At 29.8% G+C, this 18,706-nt stretch overlaps 1 protein-coding gene across 3 annotated transcripts in view; it reads right to left on the reverse strand.

Moving 5' to 3' along the window:
• Positions 1-14,006, reverse strand: part of LOC126838937 (putative polypeptide N-acetylgalactosaminyltransferase 9) — a 119,440-nt gene extending 105,434 nt beyond the window's left edge. For 2 of the 3 annotated variants that reach the window (XM_050573763.1, XM_050573745.1), the window contains exon 1: positions 13,647-14,006. The gene's annotated coding sequence lies outside the window, so the exon portion shown is untranslated. The remainder of the gene's footprint in view (positions 1-13,646) is intronic. The other variant, XM_050573754.1, reaches the window with a different exon arrangement.
• Positions 14,007-18,706: the final 4,700 nt, after the last annotated feature.

Here is an 18,706-nt window from a genome sequence, read left to right on the forward strand (position 1 = left end):
CAATACGCAATACCCGCAGAACGCAGTATTTACACTGTTTAGTGATTTACTCTGAACGTCTTAGCTGGAAATTTGTATTTGTCGAAAAATAACAGCACACACGCCCATAAAACGTGTCGACCCAATGATTTTGTAAAAAATAACACATATCTTATGATCTCACCCATGACAATTGTTAGATTACTAAAAAGATACTCTGCACATAATAAATTATCATTTGTATTCCCAATATCTTATTACATTACAATATGTTAATTTATTTTTATTATAATTTTTGTTTAGTATCTTAAAAGTATCTCTTCATGTAATATGTATTGATTTCTCTTATTCATTATTATCTATTTTTTTCAATATATTGAAATATGTTTAATTTGTAAAAATGTTGAGCATTCTTTTATTTATGTTTATTTATTACCTATTAACTATTGATAAGATAAAATGTGGCTTACGGCAACTCGTGAAGTGAGCATTCGACAAAGTTAGTTTTTAAACGAATACATTTTATTATATACATTTTATTACCTTGCAAAACCCAATAAAAATCAGAACATTATTAGAAAACTAGTAGGTATCAGCGGAAAATAGGTTAGTACAACGATACTGTACGATTTTGTATTTATTCTACAAACATAAAATATTCATATTAACTATAGTTTATACTTTACGAGTTTTTATGATAATAGCAAGATATCTCAGAAAAAATATTAAACACAAATTAAATGTGATATAAAATACGTGTTATTTTTACATTTTACTTGGTAATAATAAAAAATTGTATTGTTATCATACTTTGAATAGTAATAAAAATCATACTTAGGAATTTAGCTAGAAAAACCATGTTAATAACTTTTAATGTGTGTACCTTTACATAAATGTATAGGCAGTAAAGTCTCTTAAAAGCGTTTACAATTTAATTTTCATTTACAAAACTTTTGTTGTACATGCAAATGATATAATGCACATTGATTTTCGTTATTTTAGCTCGAATTATATTTTTTCGTTTACAAAAATAAATAAATAATAAAAAATAGTTTGGTAATTAACTGGCAATGAGTATTTATTGTGCAGCCTAGTCCCTACGGCCAATGAAAAAGCGTGACAAATAGCATTGTGTCATTAACCGAAACCTTCGGATTTATACCTAACTGGTTAATCTGATTAATTCGAAAAACTAATGGCCAAGTCATTGTTTCCCGTCGATACGATTCACGTGTCATTGACAAAAATCTGATTAACTCGGAACGTTTTGACAAATACGATGGTTTAAAACAAAAGTAACGGAATAATAATATTATATCATTTCGATCTAAATACATTAACATATCCATCTTCAAATGTTTTTTTTTTCAAATGAATTATTATCGAGTAGTATAAAATAATTTACAATAAATGTAAGGGTAGCAGGGAGAGGTGGAGCAATAAAAAAGTGGGTGGACGTTATTAAAAGAAACACGGAGATGTGCGGTGTAGATATATATTATATATATATATATATATTTTTTTTTTTTTTAGGGTAACGGGTAGAGAACAGTGAAGGGAGACGATCAGGGTGGTCGGCCCCACTTGTGTGGGTTAAGGCGAAGAAAAATAATTCTAATGAAATATCGTCGCTGGCGCGGTAGAAACGATTTGAGGTTTTTATGTTATGCGACGACAAACATTAGTGAGAAATAATTGTGAAGATATGATAACGTCGTGGCGGGAATGGCAATCGTTTCGACCTTGGCGAGTGTTTAGGAAAATTTCCGGTCGACGGAGTAGCGAGAAAGAAAAAACAAATCACACTATGCCAGCGAGACATGCAAGCGAAATTGCATACTATACACACAAGGTGTGCAGTTGGTACAATTAAGAAGACTGACCGTGCATAGATCGGTGTAGCGATCACGATCGCTGCACCTCTTCTTGATCTTCAGGTTCGATCTCTGCCCTCGGTCGATCGCCGTTAACACGAACACACGGACAATAGGTCGTGTCTTCGCCGTCCGTTGGTTCTATCTTGTATTTGTAATTCCCAAGTGGATTACCCACAATTATATATTATTTCTATTTGTATATAGTACATACATACTCATTTTTATTGTTTTCACCGAGCCGGATAGACGGTCTCGATTCAAAAAAACCGGACGTAGGCAAAACCGGTAAGACACGACTTTTAAAATAATGGACGTCTTCATACATATATACTGTATTTGTGCAGTCCTCCTTAAATAATAAGTGTATACACACCATTTGTACCGAGTATTACGCTCGTGTGCCCTGTTGCTGTATATAAGTAACACATATAAAACCACTTTGACGGACAGCAGCAGCCTATGTGAGTGTCTGTGAGTATGTATACAGAGGACGTTGACTTATGTGTAGTGAGTAGTCCTACGTCCTACACGGTTCGCCGCCGACGCACGAAGAACACATTGTGACCGCGGTGAACACAGGTATATACCAATCGGTTACCGCGAAATGGGACCGTAAGAACTCCACCGATTTGCACGACTCCTCGTCATTATTCGAATATCTCTGTGGCACATGATGATAATGATGACAGTGATGTTATAATAACAATAATAATAATGACAATGATGATGATGGCAAATTTGTATTTTCATCTACGAACACGGCCCGCATAGATTATAAACAGCGACTACCAGGGTTCAGACTGCAGTTATCCACTATTACTTTTATTTTTATTAGTTCTTCTGTTATTGTTCCTTGTTTAACTCTATTACGATCGATCAAACACGTGTACATATATAAATAAAATTGAGTGTTAAAAGATTTGAATACATTAAAAAAAAAAACAAAACAACTGGTAACATTTCAAACTGTATTTATGTATTATTTACAAAAATATGCACAATCAGGCTTATACATTTAAAACAGCGAGTTGTTGTTTTATCTTGTAGTAGATTATGATGTGTATTAAGTATTGTACATTTTTATATTCAAGCCCTTTTAAATATTATAATTCAAACATTTACAATATTAACAGATCATTTTTACTTAAAAAATCGATTTTAGAAGAAAAAAAACTAAACGACAAATTTTTAAACTTGATACCACTTATAAGAGAAATTTGTATTTATAAAATAGTACAAAACCAATGACAAAAAATTAAAAGATCCTACTTTAAGTTTATGACACATCCTGTGATAGAAATAAATTTGTCATAATATTGTACTGATCAAATTAAAACATGAATATTAAAATTATAATTAAAGTTATATTTTTATTTACAATAAAAGATAATTCTGTAGATACTGCAAATCGATTTAAGTATGTGAATAATTTGATAAATAAGAAATTTTAACTGAATAACAAAATTATTATGTCAAATAGGTGCGATTCACCAATAGGTTACAATTTATGGTATTTTTATCAAAAGTATTAGAACAATAATTATGATAGAGAAAAATGCTGTTTGAAATATTTTTGACCTCATTTTACTAAAAAGCGATTGCATGCTGATATTATGTTAATTAAAGGGTCTAAAAAAAGTTTCAAACGTTGATTGTGTAGGGTAGTTGAAGTTTGTGTTATGCGTGTACAATACGAATAAAATGTATAATATTGTGATATTTTTTCTCGAAGAATCAACGAGTAAATAGACACTTATAAACCAAAATATTCATTGCAACGTGTGAATAAATAACAAATAACACCACAAATACAGTATTAAATTATATATATTTATTATGACACTCAAATTTTAATACCGATTTTTGTACCTAATAAGAAATATCATTTAAAAATGTATGAAGCCTGAGTTGTAGATAATAGCGTGGAAAACAAACATTAAAAAAACTTTTTCAGGAAGTTCTTCAGTTAATAATATAGCAACAACAGAAAAAACAAAAGAACAGCTATTGTTCTAAGAAGTCGAGCAATCCGACTAAAAGCTATCAAACTTCATAATGAGTACAACTTTTTGGACATGCTGTCTCAGTATTTTGGAGGAATGTTGAATTTGACTAATGGAAACTAAACTAATATAAATAATGCTTTTGCGATTTTCATTGTACTTCACAAACAATTGGTATAGAGACTGAAGAATAGTCTCCTAAATATTATTGCAAAATCTTAAAAGCTTTATTTTATATATATTTTTACTTTGTGTGTAGTTCATTCATTATTGTAAAATCAATCCTTGCATCGAAGCTAATATTAGTACAATAATCTCAACTATTACTCTCAACTTTACTGATAATACATTTAGCTAAAAAAGGCCATTTCCGTCTCGTCAATTGACTAACATATAATCGTCCTTTCTGCACATTATGAATAATTTCATCCTCCGTTAAACTCGCTGACTCGCTCAGGATCGGCTCACATAGCGAAAATAATAATAAAAAAGATAAGACCACTGGGAGTTAAAAAAAAAGTTGAAATAAATATAACGGGAATTTTAATAACGTTTTCACTGCAATTCCTTTTTTTTCAGTTTTTTAATATTTCCTTCAAGAATAATAAACAAATATTTTGAAAAAAACTAACACAGTCAAAAGTTTGTGCCGGTCACTGATTTGAAGATAAGTACACACTCACGGCACGTATATATAAAATGTTCATTAGAAACAGCTTTAGTCAAAATCGTTTTCTTTAAATAAATTTCTACTTTTAATTCGACCTAAATGATGATTGTTTAAGAGTTTTTTTTTTTAAGGGTGAACATAAGACATTGTTAATTGTTATCTAGTAATAGTATTTTGATTAATAGAAGTAATACAAATATCAGTCAGCTAATTTAAAATTAGTCCTTTGTATAGGTAAAAAAATAAAACCCTAATTTATTAAATAACTGGACTTGGATCGATGTTATACTTATTAAGTTTCACTTCAAGGTTACTTATATATTAAATCAATTAATAAAACATTTACTAACATAATTTCAACTAAAATAAATTGTATGCGTGATGTATATGATTACTGTACAAGCTAAAGAAGAATATGGCCCAAAAAACTTTCAAAATAAGTTTAATTTGATTTTAATTCATAAATTTAAAAGGAATTTCTTTTATGAATGGGATATTTTTTTGAAGTCTATTATGAGCTAAAAGTCTCAATTGAAGAGAGTAAGTACAATTTTCGTCCCTAAGGGGTGGCGTGCTACGATGCGCGACATGAATCTGCTGTTTTCTCTGAACAGATTTTTCTTTAATGAAAGTTTTAATGAGTTTACGTATGGACTAAAAAGAATACATTTTAAATGTACCTTCAAAGGCGAAAAACACAAGTGTTTGACTCAAACAATAAAGTAAAAACTACTATTATGTACTACCAAATCAACATTGTGTTTATGATAAGTTACACAAAATGAAATATTTAAACTACATAACCAACGAATGATATACAGTTCTGTGTAACACGGATGGTTGTCAGATAATAATTTTATACTTCCACACTATGTTTAAATAAAACATATTATTTTATTTTTAATTAAAAATAAAACATTAAACAAGTATCCGTTTCCAGTTCAATAGATAAGCAATTTTGTCAGATTAATACGCATCAGCATAAAATGTTATTTTAAATAACTAGTTGTGAACCGGTTTTGCCAAAAATTATACTTCTTGATGCGTGTAGGACGGTTCCAGACTGATCATAATAAATTAAAGTTTAAAAGGGTTCAAAGCCCTAATGTTATTAGAATAACATACACGATTGATATGCGATTCGTTAGGGAGTAGCTGCATATACATGGGTTTATATTCGCGCCTCGGGCTCACTATTGTTCATTTGATAAATCTAAACCTATGACAAGTTCTTCGAACCCGATAAAAAAATCGTACAGACACAATAGTCGTTCAATCAATTCATGCATTTTTTGACTATATATTTATAGGTTTTGTATGTAATAGCAGTAGCACAAGCACATTGAATACTTCAACTAAGTCTAATTAATTAATAAAAAATCCGACGAAAATGAAAAAGAAACATTTACAACATTTGTTATAAATTAATTGCAAATATTTGTTGTAAAAAAATTAAAACTCGCCATTCCCAATTAACGTTACACTATAAACATGTTGTTAACAAAATAAACATATACATAAATGTTAGGTTTTTGATTAAACAATGTTATGGATTTATTCAACACACTTAAATGAACACACATCAAGCAGATAACGATATCGCTCATAGCTGCTATGATGTAATAATAACAATATCCTACGTTGGCGTGTTCGCAGTACACCTTACTTAGGTCTCGCTCTAATCAACATCGGGATTAATAGGAGCCACCCACTTATCTATTATAATACCTACTCTCATGAGAGGGGTCTGGCGAAGAGTGAAAAATTAAAAACTGTCCAGTTGTCCTTATTGTGACATCATCATTTTTTCTTTTTTTCTTTTATAGATATTATTTAAAATTATTTTTCTTGGCTTTACGCCAAGAATACGTCTGCATAGGTGGTTGTTTAATGCATTGAGTAGGTGAACAATGTGTTTAATACAAAAATATCAATGAGTTAATATTTAATATTAACGAATGTGGAGTTTACCACCGAAATTGTATACATTAATACAGTGTGGAAAACGACCATGTAATGGGCGAAGAGTGCGACTGACATGAAACAACGACCGTAAATAGTAGTAATAGCGTAAGGACTAATGTAATTATGCTAAACACTCTTGGCGGAGGTTCTCCTGTAACGGACACAACATAGTTTTTGTGCTTGTGTGAAGCACGAAAAAAAGGGGGGAAATAGAATTAGACATTCTCAGGATGGGTAACAGCTTCCCATCGATTATGTCTTTGGAGACGGAGAGATGACGCGCGTATGGCAGTTAAAGGAAAACTACTTGACAGCGTATTATCAATCAGCAACCACCACCACCACCACCACCGGCGTTGGGCCTGAATTGATTATATATAAAACTTGTAACTCGTCTTCGGCACACCGAGTTTTCCGAAGTGTAAACAATTTTGACGGACACTCTAATCGTTTTTCTGTTTACCCCTCCAAACCTCTTGTTCGCAACAGCAGCATTCGATAATAATCTACAAAACGCATTTTTCGCTTTAAACACATCTTATATATGTATATTATAACAGACTTGTGCGCTTGTATAGTCAAATCGAAAATTCACTTTACAACACACACAAGCCTCGTGTCGAGTCGAAAATTAAAAACATAATATATAGCTCAGGTACGGGGATCACGATGTCAGGGATAAAACGTTTTCGAGTTGCTGCGTGATATATGGATGTACTTTATTTGGGAACAAATTTCCTCAACACCAAAATCGTACCATTATAAACGCGATGGTTGTACACGAGTTTCGAATTGAATAAAAATATAATAAGAATATTCAATTTTCTCCCGTCAAAGACACCTCACCGAGGCGACGGTCGAAATATCCAATTATAATACATAAGTACAAAAGTATTATATTATTATTTTTTTTACATTTCGCTTGGTTTTATTCGGTTAAAATGTAACCATGTTATACGACCCTAGAGAGATTAGGTTAATAGCTCACCAATACCAGGTAGGTGCGTCACTGTTTATTAAATCAGTGTCAGTATTAATCAAGTAAGTTTGCAACAAAAATATACCGCTGAAAGTAAATACGGTATTCCGCGTATTTAATAATAAGTTAATGCATAAGGTTGACATACTTGTGATATACTAAAAGACATTAAATATTAATAAATATAATAACATTAGATGTACTCGAGAGTCAAGCATAATTGAATGAATCATTATGATTTTCTAAAATGTTTTTCTAGAAGCGTTCAAGTTCTACACGCGCGTCACTTTGTATTTGCGTGTTACGTTGACTTTAACTTTTCTTAGCACATTAGCATCGACATGCAACGCACTCGAGTCCATCGACTTATAGTCTCGAATAAAAAAACTATGTAGGTACACGAATAAAATATAAGTATAGGGGTTCGAATTTGTAAGTTAATACTACACATTATAATACACCCCCACCCAAACACTATAATCGCTTTTACATTGTTATAATATGATATAATCGACACAACGTTTATACACAACTATTAATTTTATCAGTTGAATACCATTCATTGTTGGTAGCATAATTCAGTGATATAAAATATACATATTATATTTTGATTATACTTGTTTGGTAAATAACTTTGTAAAAGTGAAATTTTGAGTTTACGATGTCAAGCAAGATAAAGCGTTTTATATTCAAATCTTTAAAATAAGATTCTATGTGGGATCCTACGTTACGTATTTTCCTCTTTCCAAGATTAACAGAACGGCAGGCACCTTTCAAATGAAAATCAAACGTGCTATGAGAAAACATCTCTGTTTTCATTTAATTATCTATGGCCGCTAGAACAAGAAAGGGTGTTGTTTTACAATAAACAGGTGGGCGACATTTAAGATCTAACGCGTTAGTCTGGCATCTTTTGAACTATATATATATATAAACATCCGTACATTGGGCTTTGTACGTGCGTAGGTATATAATATAATGATAATACTACAAAAATATTTAATACCGGACACGGAAAAATGAAAATGATTCGGTAAGGATGCGAAATTGTATTTTTCCAGTTGCTTAACACAATACAATTTTCAGTTAACGTGAAGGCAGGCGGGAATAAATACATTTCGTAACATTTAAACTGTACTAACTTTAAATATATGTATGCAAAGGGGGGGGGGGAATAATGAAATGTAGGGTATAATAAAAGGTCAAAAATTGTCGCCTTCCAATATTTTGTTAAAGGGGCAGGTAGGGCCGGGAGGGATACATGCCATCGTTCTCGCGTGGTTAAAATAATATATGATAAATGGGCCCACAAAAAAAGAAAAAAAAACAATTTCAATTTAAAAACATTAATAAACAAGTTGTAAAACGAACATAATGTACAAATAATTACAATGCAATGGTGCGCGCTTTCATTTGATTACCGTTCGTTTTCCGCATCTAGATGAAAAATAATAGTAATTTATTTAAAACAACAAACGCGCGTACCTAATAACATTTTTGCATGGAACTATAAAAACGCGATAAGCGGTGGACTGCCTAAGTCGAACCCTGTTTAAATGGACACTACCGCATGTAGTAGACATTACATAATAATAAGTTGAGAGATTTTTGCAATGACAATGCGTGATTAGTTCATGTATAAAAAAAATAAAACAATTTAATTAAACCTGTGCAAATACCAACCTTCCCCCTCCTCCGGACAGATAAAACAAATATAGTATATATGCCTAAAGTCCGTATATAAACATTGCTATCGTATTGAAGTTCAACCACATAATAACACTAATAGCGAACACGTACAATCTTTGCCAACTGTTGAAAGAACCAATTTTAATTTTGTTTAACAATAAATGAAATATGAAATTTTAATCTATTTTCAGTAAAAAAAAATAAATAGTTAAAATACTAGGTGCCATTACAAACCGCTAATAGAAATATAATATTAATCTAAAAATAATAATATTACTAAAATTATAAATTAAGGGATTCGGTTGCCACGACTTTCTACAGCCAGATATTTGTTAATCTGCACGTGATGGCTAATGACTAAGACACAATAGTTGTTAAAAATGAATTTTACTATATGATTTGTTTTTTTTTACAATATATTTCAACATGAATGAATAATTTTCATAGTCGATCAGACTAAAACAATTGATACTTGGATACTGATTCGCCTACTATTAAGTGAACACAACAGCTAGACTAATACGATTACTCACTTAAGTAATGAATATTTTGAATGATAAAGAAAATATAAATTACCATGACTGCTTAATAGATATGACCATATAAAACAAATGTCAAAGGCTACAAAAAAAAAATTGGAAAGGCATTAGGTAAAATATATTTGTTAGTGTTGCATAATGTATGTGATTAAATGACTGAAAAGCTCCCACCGCTAATGTAGACCAATACATACATAATATACCCTTATCTGATTTCAAATTAAAACGAGAATTGGTAAAAAAATATTGGAGATATGTCATACAACTAATATTGACATAACTTTTGTAACGTAAATTAAGCGATTGATTTTTTGACAATACTCGTTGAAAATAATTCTGCGCGAATGTATATGTACATATACAAGCTTATCTCGCAGTAACAGACACATTATCGTTTTTTACAATAAAATCCATTGTACTGTGTAAACAATATAATTTACTTACCGTGTTTTATTTTATTGAAAATGTATACTTCAATTTTTATAAAATTATTTACAAATCAATTTTTTTTTGTTCATAATAATAAAAATAAACTTGTTTTAATATAACGAATAATGGGAAAGCTACAGAGATATTTGATATGTATATAATATAATAATATATATGTGTATATAAATTTAATACCGGCACTGAAAAATAACAATATAAAATAAATAAATAGCTTATTAAATTATTACTGCAAGATAAAACAAATAACAAAAAAAAAAACATAAAATTCCCTATTAAAGTACATTCGATGTCGGCATTTTTCTTCAAAACCGAACTAAAGACTCACAATATATTTTTTTTAAATATTTAATATATGCTTACCAAAATGTTATAAAAACTTTTAAAATGTAATTTAATATAAATAACGATAATGATATTTTCTAGTAAAGTTTGATGAAAACGTATTTTGCCATAATCCCAAGTTGTAGTTCCAGGACGAAAAGAAATCGAGGAGATTTGTTTTAAGCAATTTTAGTTAAGTTTTACCTTCTTCGCTTTCCTTTCCACATAATAATAATACATTAATTTTTGCTGAACCCAATGAGTGTTAAAATGAACAAAAGTGGAAATTCTGATAATTGGGACAAATACAGTTTATTAAGTATGTTACATTCATATCTCTAGACACCCACTCGTGAAGTTGACAGTGTCCACAATGACTATTTGCAGTCGATACATACAGCTCGAAACATTACTAATAGTATACAGCGATAACGAGAGTGAAGTGGAGCCGGTGGTTTTTATCAATATTTCTACTATTGTACATGATTTTGTAATAAAGCGTAACATTGAAATTTCACGTGTATTGTCGCCATGTATATCGCGTTATCGAACTTCTCCGCTATCGAAATGTGTCCAACTATGTCCTTATTAGATATTGTTGAATATATTATAGACAATTTGAAACTATAGTATACTATAACTCATGTCGCTTCTGCTCGATACATATCCTCTACGTTATTATTAGTATACCCATTTGGAATAATTAATGACAAAATATGACTGATCCAACTTTAATCACGCATAACGTAACGTGATTCATAACCCTTAAAAGTAACACTAATTTATTTATTTTTAATTATGCATTCACAACGGAAATTTAAAAAATGATAAAAGTTTTAGTAAATTGATTGATAACATATAACGACCCGCTTTTTACATGCAGCAAATAACTCATTATTGTTTTAAAATCCGTTATTAATTTGGTAGACAACGAGTAATCGGAAGAGGTGATCAAATTTAAAATACCTACAGGGGAAAATATGTACTAAGGTATGGGCGTACAGTTATGTTCATTAAAATGGATATGGCTTAATAAAACAAAATAGATATACTAACAAAATATTCCAATAACAAAAAACTTTAAATTAGCCGATTATAATGTAAATTAACAATCGCTCACTTCATATCAGTGAAAAAATGTTAAATATTTGTATGCGTACAGTAGCGTTAAAAACATATTTTTTAATCAACCGATTTATTCGTTGTGTTGTGAGTAAAAAATTAGAATATATCACTAAAGCACATTTTGATGATTACAGGTTAAAACAACGATTATTTACAAATCTTTAAGATTATTAAGTAAACGCATACATTAAATTATAAACAATGAGGATTAAAACTTTGCCAAACACTAACTAACTAGAATTAAACGTTTTTAATAATACATTTTAACTTCTGTAAAAACTACTTATGTTACAAACACGTAAGTTAACACTCCCGTTAACGTCTAAATGAATCTGCTTTAATAAACTGATTAATTTATCACATTATTGTTCAGTCCAGTATAAAACAAATTTACAAAATCATAAGACAATTTTATAATTTAACTACTTGGTTTTAATATATTATATTATACTTGATAATTTATCGAGAAATGGCTGTTATATTTTATTTAGTTTTACCAATAAAGTTAGGTGGATTCCCAAAATTGCCTGTTCTCGAGTAAAATCCTAATTACTTTGAATTGTAGTACACACAGTACATGTTAAGCCAAAGAAAATCGTAAAATACTTATGGAAATTACCGAAAGTCGCTTAAACAACCCTATTCTTAAAATATATTTTTAATGAGGTAATAATAATTGCTCTCCTTGTATAACGTACACGCAATGTAACAATATAAAATATTAGTTTCAAGTTCTTTAAAACCCTATTTAGCCTAGAACTATGTAAATGGAACAATAATAACAGTTAATAATGTTGTAAACAATGAATAGTTACTTTTTTAAGACATTTTTGTTTTAGACAATCACCAGCCTCCAAATATGATTTGTATGGAATCAAATTGTTATTCAAGTCGAATGTGTCGAACCTTTTTATGTTAATATTAGATATAGTAGTGATAAAATAGTGTACCGTTATCAGGTTGTTATTTTATACATAATGGAAAATATGTTATATACCTACTTATGTATTTTTTCTAAATTTGCTACTATAAGTAATTTTACTAAAGTACATCTTGTTTATTCATTGTGGTGAAGGGTATTTTTAAATATTTTTAATTATTGTTTTACTTACATTATTTAGGCTTCGAAATAACTGGAACCAATTGAAAATATAATTTATTTTAGCCAAGTACATAATTTTTATTTTAATATTATCAATTTCTAACTCGCCCAATATTTAATGTGACACATTTGTGTTCAATGTTTAATTTTAAGAATACATATTTAAGGCGCTAAAGCCGGTTTCTCGATTCGAGGAATCGCTATGCTACTTAGAAAATTGTTTGTACTTTTATAATTGGTTAATATATAATAGTGGTGTTTCATTAATCCAATATTTACCAAAACTATATAGTTTATTTACAGCCAATACCTAGTAAATTGTATTGTGTTTTTCTCTCGTGCACTTGAAACAAACAGTACAGACAAGATAGTTTTGCGAGGTCATTATTACAGCAGTTGAACATAATAAATGACAATTTATATTGTTACAAAAAAGTAGAGTCTAAAATCGACAGTACTAATTGATAATGATAGACATGAGTGATTTTTGAAGGAAAACATATATTAAAACACTAGACGTGGAACAACATTGAATTATTGACCATTATAGTCGGTATCTCTAGGGTGTATTTTTGGTCGTAATGCGTACAATTACAAAGAGACCAAAGTGATTATTAGTTTTTTTAAACCGTAATAATCCACAGATAAAGACAATTGATAATACAGACTCTATGACTGAATATTTTTAGAGATTGACCGATTTGTTTACTGCAGTTTTTTGAATAATCGTTTTGATCAAGTCATATCAACGGCCGATTCTGGTGACTTTTTGAAAACCAGAAAAAATGTCTAGTGATAAAAAAAATTATATAATATATTTATACAAAAATAGCACTTTAGTACTCGGAACGAAAATGCGACATTATTATAATCGTCGGTAACGTTTTTAACGACAACGAGTTATTATTATTATTCATAATATTATTCCAAAATTCGATTGTACTTACCAGTGTGCCGGATTGTTTGCGCGAGTATTGCGGGTAGTCTTTAAAACAAAAACAACAAAACAAAATAATATAATATAACGTATAAAGCGGCGTATTATCAATAACAAAGTGCTGTATTGTACACTAATAATATTATATATTATCGTTGTAGGTGCGGTTGTTATTTTATTAATAATAAACCGATCATCACAGGGAAAAAAAAACGCAAACAAAACAAATACCACGGGGGAAAAACGGTAAAAAAAAAAAAAAACACGACGACGACGACGACGAGATCAGTAAATTTTTACCGGCAAAATGGCGGCGGCCGACGTGCGAGGTGCGTACCAGACGGTCGGCGGACGTGGACTGCGGTTACGGCGATTACGGCCACGGTCGGCGTCTACGGATACCGCGGAGCAAGAAAAAGCGCGGTCGCGGTATGCGGACGGGCGACGTTCGACGGCAACGCGGCCTGTTGTCCACCGGCCATAACTACCTGATTTTTGGTTTAGCTGGTCACTTGGTAAATGGTACCTAATTATCGTAAACCAAACACGACCGCCGGTCGGCACCGTCGCTTATTATGGTTAAGTGAGCTGGGGCACTGAAGATATTTTTAATAATTATTCCAAACAAAAAGACCGCAGTGGGATCTATGGTAAACGCTATCGAGAAGACGCTACACTCCAGCTGTTGTTAGTCATGCGTTGGGTACGGAAGATTTTTCGCAAAATATCAATTTCGAACTTAAATACTAAAATGTACACTCATGAGAACACATCCAGTGTCAAACTTATAGAATATAATGTTTCTGAGGTATGTACACGATAAGGATTTTTTTTAGAAGGCTGAGGAAAACTTTATTGGGTGACGGGTAAGCCTGTAGCATAGGGAATCCCAAAATCCGGAACTCAACTTGAGCCACTTAAAAACCGTATACATTTAAAATATTAATACACTATGAAGCTGTGTACACCTAAGTAAAATTCCAATTTCGTATTCCGGATTTTCGAATTTTAACAAATCCAAAATGAAAAGCAATTTATCATTTCGGTATTGTGTTTTATTTTTAAACTTTCATCACTAACAGTTTACTTGAATAAATATTTATATTAAATTGATGAATTTGCGTTTTTTGTGAAAATCCGGATTTTCGATTCCCAATTATAGAAAACAGGCTTATGGTCTAATAAAATAACCGAAATTTAGGTCAAAATCATTCATTAATCACCGTACAGCCAAAAGCAATAATTATTAAAGTTGCTAAAACTATATTGCTATACATTTTGAGTTTTGTAGTTTTTTTTTGAGCTTTTAGGATTTTATTTTTACATTAATGGGCACCAACCCATTTTACTTTGACATATGTAGGTAAAATAACACTTTCTTTAACAAGAAGGGGCGTACAGAAGCTATAGTGTTGGTTGGTTGCGTGGCGAGAGGTGATGACGAATAAATCATTATTGCTTATTACGATGAAAAGTAGCTTAACTTTTAAATTATTTAAAGAATACTTATAAACGTGAGAATTAGGATAACAGAAAATTTAATTTAATTTTATCAAATATTTTACCGATTGATATCTTATAATATTTTTTTAAATAAATATTGTTTTATAGTTTTTATTTGCTCAAGATCTCCACTGTGTTTAATGACTCAAAATATGATTTAGCGGACCTATTGTGATGTAATAATATGCCTTTTGCCTTATGAGTTATAACATAATAAATCCGAGAGAAAGTAAAATTGGTACCTATAGGTTTGTTTTTAACAGTGTGTGGCCCTGAAAAGTCACCCGTGTTTAATTAGGCTGGAATTTTTGATAGTTTTCGCAAATTAGATTCAGAAAGTTATTTTAAAAATTCATACTAATATTTTGTTTATTGTGCAATCGTCATAAAATTGTATTTTGAACCACAATACAATAGACGGTACACTGTTTAGAATACGTTCAGATAACATTGTAATACTACAGTGTTGCGCCTTTTAAAAGTAAGTCTATTATAAATACTGGACATTTTAAAATTAACAATACTTGACTTGCTTTCTAATATATTTTTATAAAAACATGCCAAGAATTCGTATCCCAAAAAAATTCTCTTCGTAATCTGGAATTTAACTGGATCTCATACTTCTTAATAATAAAGTAAGCTGAATATCGTAATGAATTACTAAATATTTGGTTAGGTACCATTTTAGCTTAAAACGCCCATTTTCATTATTATTGGAAATTAATTATCGTAAGACATTATTTTATCAATATTGGTACAGACTTTTCTTTTGAAAATACTGAAATTCGTATACTCACTATGTATTATTATGATCCGCTAACTGCAAAAACTAGATAGGTCCGTAAAAATGTATATTTTTTTGAACTTATAGTTATTTTAATTAATATATTATCTCACTTGTATTTTAAAAGTGACAGAAGTAAAAATAAATTGTTTTTAAACTATCACTGTGTCAGAATTGGATATTACTTTTATACAAATCATATTTTTAAACTTCTGTGTACTTTTTGACTTGTCCCATACGTGCACTATGCAATCAAAATGTACTTGGACAGTTTTCTACAAATATTTTTCTCAAATATGTCTTAAAACGCTGAACGATTCGAGTAAGCATGTACGTGTATAAGCACTGAGTGTGAAATTATACCTTGTTGGCTGCTCGTTAAATGAATTACGGTGGACAAACAGAATTACAGAGACGCATATAAAGTGCCATCTGCAAACGCAAATTACATTTTCTACCGAAATTTAAATGAATTATTATTGTAGGATTTTCATAGAACAACGTGAATTTCAATTATTTTACCATCGGATCTCTTCAAGTTCGATTGATTCTATTATTGCATACATTACATTCCGTCCGAGAATGTCGTTCGTCATCCACAACCGCGTTATTGTCTAATTTTAAGAGAGAGATACCCTGCTGACTCTTTTTATTTTATTTTTTTAATTTAAAATAATATTTCTATGGGAGTGGATGCAATTATTTCTCATAAGATTATGATTTATCCTGGAAGTACTTTTGAACTCTGTTCTACATAGATCAGCTGTTTCTATGGACTTTTTAAATATTTATTACACATAGTACCCTTCTCAGAATTATTTATTATTTTATTATTCATTTTTTTTTCATTGAAAATTACACGCAATATAGTACAATAATATCATAGTATGAGAATAAGTATATTAACATTAATGTTTATTTAATTTCCATTCTTGGAAAAAAGCATGATACCAACTTGGTTTTGTATGTTTGTTAACTGATTGAAGTAAACGCTTTTATTGTACTGGTGATTTAATAATTATTTTTCATAAATGTGAAAATAACAATATCTTACATAAACTGATAATAGTCTTTCAAATAGGTAGGTTAAATACTATAATCAACATAAACATAGTTATCAATGGATATCTCCATAATCACCATCTAAGACTTGAATTAAACTACAATTTATACAGTTAGTATTGTATAGTACAGGTACTACCAAAAAGTACTATAGTAATATAAGCTTATTATTTATTATCTTTTGTAAATTAACAAATTTACAACTATAACTTTATTATACCTAGGTTGTGGATACATTATATCCAAGAAGATTACATTAATAGGTAGGAACTATTTTTGATTTGGTTATCCGACTAAATCGTTATTTAACTGATCATAGCTTCGCGATAGGATTTCTTGGCTAAAATTTCTATAGGCAACAAATTACTGTCAATAATTTAAAAATAATTATTTATTTATTACGACAAATAGGTCATAGCATATAATACTAATTCTCTAACCTACTTTCATGATTGACCCTTGTTTTTATTATCTTCGACAATAATATAGTTGTTAATTATTTAGGGCTTCGAAAATGGCACTGTTTGGCGCTTATTCAAATGTAATTTAATGTTTAATAAATGTTAGATTATAAATATGAATCTAATACGCTATCATTAGTTAATGAGTTGGTTAAAATGTCTGTACTTTCATTATATATACCTATAATTTATATTGGAGTAACTTTTATTTATATAATACGTTGTATGTTATTGATTCGTCGCCAAGTAAAATATTCTATACAAAAATAGTATAAAATTATTAGAAATTTTTATTTTTCACTAATTTTTTTAACAATTTAGAATGAATTATTGGATGTATGGTTGAAAGTCTACTTTCGTTTGATAATATTCTAATTTTGAAAACATTTGACTGTCAAAGCTGCCATCAAAACTCAAGAAGCTTATCATTTTTACCTTGAATTACTTCATAAATGAATGCCATTGAGGTTTGTTTATTTTTTCAAAAGTATTAACCAATTTATTTAAACTAATTTAAAAAATAAATAAAATCCACAATTTTCATACCTCAAGTACAAAAATTACTGAAAAATAAGAGAGTTAAATAAAATGTCACTTCTGAGTCGTTTTGCATAACTGTTAGAGGATTTTCAATTTTTGGGATTATTAAGTTTCTTAATACAATCTGGACTTAATAATAATTAGATATATAATTCATATATGTTTGTTAATTTATCTATTACACATACAATATTCATAATATTATGGTACAATTATTTTTAAGTTATAAGCTTGTTCAAAATATATTTCACTGTGAGGTAAACACAAAATTGTGTAATTGTTTAACATTTATTTATTCTCATTTCTTATGCACTAATATAGGTTCTTGTCCATATCTTGTCCATACCTTTTCTTGCATTGAATTTGTATAACATAATTTTTTTATACATTTAAAAAAAAAAATCATTTCAGCCCAATGGGCGGTCGGTCCGAGTCGTTTCTTTGATTCCTTATGGTCTGGTTAGTTGCTCGTCTTCACTATGTGTACTAGGTATTCAGTGAAGACGTTCTACAGAAAACATATTATACTAAAACAGGATTATACGCATCGAACATCAATGTCGGCTCACACAAATGTTTATAAATATTTAAATATTATTCTGACGTGTATAATATACATGATACATGTTAGTATATAACATATCATTGAGTATATATTAATAAATATATTATATGTTCAACGATTATACGTATTGCAGAAGCCCTCGAAAACACTATTGT

This window comes from Adelges cooleyi, unplaced genomic scaffold, assembly GCF_023614345.1.
Source record: "Adelges cooleyi isolate 19-005CV unplaced genomic scaffold, UGA_ACOO_1.1 ACOO_flye_CR_arks_rails_tigmint_CR_PRNA_108, whole genome shotgun sequence".
Lineage (NCBI taxonomy): Eukaryota > Metazoa > Arthropoda > Insecta > Hemiptera > Adelgidae > Adelges > Adelges cooleyi.